Below are 3,902 nucleotides of genomic sequence, written 5' to 3' on the forward strand. Positions count from 1 at the left end.
TGATGTTTGTCTGAAGGAAGCATTCATTACGAGATGTAAATTACACCCTGGTCGGGTCACCAGTCCGACACAGAATCGACACCAAGTACACCTTCACACCAGCTGACTTCACATGCTGGATTTGGGAAAGTGGGAGGGAGCAGGAGGAACTGGATAAAACAATGACAACATCCGAAGTCTAAAACGGGAACCAGAAACTCTGTCACTTTATGCAATAAATAACAGTGTTTATTAACAGAAGTAATCATACTTTCTTAACTTTTTCATATGTCTAGTTACAACAATAATTATTTTATATGACAGATCAGCCTCAAAATGGTGAAGGAAAAATAATTTGTGGTTCTCCTTTCTTTCGCAAATAAAGATCGAAGTATTTTATGTATTTATATTCATGTCAAGAACGCAATACTTTTCAGAAGCACCTTTCGCTGCAGTTTCAACCGCAGAACCTTTGCTTTATGCATCAGTCAGCTTAATGCAGAGAGGACTATAAGTTTTCTCATTCTTATTAGTTAAATCTTCTGTCTTATTTTAAGCTTATTGAGTTTAGATGTGGAGCATCTGTGAATATCAGGAGTCAGAATTTATTGTACTTATCATTTAATAGAGAGACCAGATGTTTTAGAGCACACAACTAACAGCTGAAATATGGGCAAATTATTCCACCTTAGCTGTGTAACTCTGCAGCTCCTCCAGAGGTACAATGGGCCTTTTAGTTATTTATCTGATTAAAGCTCTTCTCTGTGGAGTTGTGTCAACCTTGCTATTGCACATATTTATCCATGACCCTCCCACTGTGCTCCTTAATCTTCATAATATCTTTTTCTTCATATCTGTTCTCCAGCAAACCTCCAGGGTCTTTACAGAACAGCCGTATTTTCAGTTTTGGTTGAGTTACAAACAGGTTGACTCCGTCAATGGGGTGACCCCTGAAGGCAACTGGTTGCTACCAGTTTATTTAGGGGTATCAGGGCGCCACCTTTCTGATTTTTATTTGTAAAACATTAAAATATACAACATGTACCTCTGATTTTAAAATGATGTACTGCTTTGTGCTGTCCACTTACACGACATTCTCAGTAAACATATTGAAGTTTTTGGCAAAACGTGAAAAACTGAGAGGGGTGTGAATACTTTTGGAAGACATTGCAAATAAAAGGGATAGTTACTGGAACATTATGCGTCTGCATGATGTCTGTGAAGTGACAAATTCTGCCCCATAAAACAGTAGTAGTTGTAGTATTAGAAGTAGATTATTTCTTTTGTGATGAATACAGTAAAATGTGCAAAGCCCTCATGAATTGGTCAGACACAAATATATTCAAAGATGCAGACAGAGATCAACATGAGCATCCTTCAAACACAAAGTGTCCTGTTTTCAAAGGTGCCGAGCGTTTGAAACGTACTGAGCTGATATCTGGAAAAATACAAACTGCAGTTTATCTTCAGCACACCCATAAAACAAATCTGGACAAACATCAAGTACTTTAGCAAGCATTTCATTCCTGAGAACTGCATGCAAAGCACAATGAAACAAACAGTGCATTTCTCTTTCAGTTTCATGTTTTAGTCACACAGAGAACATCTTCGGTCCTCCTCAGGGACTCAGTGAAATCATGCAGTTTCTTTATTAAAATTTAGGTTTGTAATTTTGGTTTGCGTAAAGTGTCACTAACCCATTTATACTTGCAAGTTTCAAAATAAAATAATTCAATTCGTTTGACGTTACACCTCTCAGTGCAGCGCCAGTTTGGGGTTGTTTCTATGCACACCTAGGAAATGGAGCAAAGCTCCACACACAATATTTATTGTATGTTTATATATAATAACATAAAGAATTCACTAAATGGGACACATGATAAAACACGTTGCACTTTTCCAATCCTTTTACCAACGGAATGTAAGTTCAACATGTGGAGCTGCGGAAACCATTCCTGCATCACTGTGAGCCAAGTTCACTTTGACTTCCATACCCATGCTGAACGGCTACATCCCTGGAGCTCATTTCCCTCCAGGTGATGACTTACAGCACGGAAGGCTGACACCTCTGGTGCACAGAACAGATATTTTTAGCTAGGAGAATAATTATTGTCATAAAGTTGCACAACAGGGAGCACAGTGGGGAGGAAAAGCAGAGTGTTGAGACATGCTGTCACTGACACCTTTATGACTGGGCTCTGCATTTGCCAGAAAATTGAGCTGAAAGAAAATATACTGACCGATGGCGCTCACAGCTAATGAATAAAGAACACACATTGGCATTGGTGTGCACAGACATAAAAAAAAAAGGTTTCTATGAGCCCACGGTGCATTTCAGGCCACGAACCTCCAAACTGGTCTTCTTAAATCATACTGGGTCAATAGAATAAAAGCCGGCCTGTAACAAAGCCAGGAATGGAGGGATATACATATATACTGTATAATATGCATACATGCTAATAGCCCACAAATTAAACAGCCACTCGCTGCACCATTTTCATTGCTTCTTTTGTTGGGCCACAAATTGTCAAGAAACAACACTGTTTGCATTGTGAGATGAGCAGAATAAGTGTTTATACGTGCTCCAGTCCACATAACTCAACAGTGAGTCTAACAGTTTCAGACCACATGTAAAGTTTGTTGATGAAAGGAAGACAATTTTGGGTTTAATGAGACCATTGTGGGGATGTTAGACACTTTAGATAATGTTACATAAGTGTTGAGGGAGAAGATTATGCTTAATTCATTACTACTTGATCACACATAAAGCCAGTTTCTTTTTTTTTTTCTTTTTATAAAGAACATCGCAATGTCTTATAAGGATGACATAGTTTTAGATCTCAACAAAAGGAAATAGCAAACCGTGATGTAACTCCTTGACTTTTGTTTGTGGTTTGAATAAGCGAAAAAGTTCTTCATAAGAAGTTATTACCAGCTTGACCTAACCAAGCAGCATCAGAGGTCACACAAACATGTGGGGAAGTTTTCATGAGATAATTGATCAAATACGAAATAAAAACTATTTAAACCACATAATTCTAGAAAAATAAAATAAAATAAAATTAAAAAAGTCAGCTGGAGGTGTCGCCCCCTGGTGTGCATGAGAAGAATTCAGATTAATACTTTATTAATAGTTTAAATTTAAATATATTAAAAATCAATGACTTACAGTCTAAATGAGAAAATATTGCAAAAACCTTTAATAAATCTGACATAAATGGAAATGCTTCACTGGAGTCTGTATTGACGGCAATGTTGAACTGATAGACACGATCAATTGTCAACTCAAAGACATTAAAACAAAACATTTTCATATTTTTTTTGCTGCTTTTGAAAACTTGTACAATTAATGTGTGTTTATTTATTATGAGAAACACTTTTGTCTCACAGAAAATCTAAATTTTGAATATTTTTCACATTTTGCCACATTACAAGCTGCACGTTTTTCTGGGAAAAAACAAACAATGTCAGACAAGGCAGTATGACACTTTGCAATTGAAAGAAGAGGGTAGAAGATTTTAATTTATAAAAAAAATAAAAATCTGAGCAGTACGAAAAGCGTTTGCACTAAATACGTCTTGGTCAATATGGTGAGTAGAACCACCTTTTATGAATCTACAAGTCTTTTTCTATGTCTCTCTAACAGGTTTACACATCTACAAACATTTTTAACCACTCTTTGCAAAACAGCTTGAGCCTTACTCAGACTGAATGCAGTGACGGTGAGCAGCATTTTGTCCAATCTTGCCACAGACTCTCAATTTGAATTTGAAAAGTATCCCCTCCCCACCACATCAAGACGCTTCCACCACTATTTTCACAGTGTGAAGGTGAACAGTGTGTTCAAAGTCCTGTGCAGTGTAGTTTTCAGTTGGTGGCACAATTTTACCACACTTCAGGGTCACCAATACAAACACACGGGA

This window comes from Poecilia mexicana, unplaced genomic scaffold (assembly GCF_051168715.1).
Source record: "Poecilia mexicana isolate PSO_F unplaced genomic scaffold, ASM5116871v1 scaffold_4, whole genome shotgun sequence".
In the NCBI taxonomy this organism is placed as follows: Eukaryota; Metazoa; Chordata; class Actinopteri; order Cyprinodontiformes; family Poeciliidae; genus Poecilia; species Poecilia mexicana.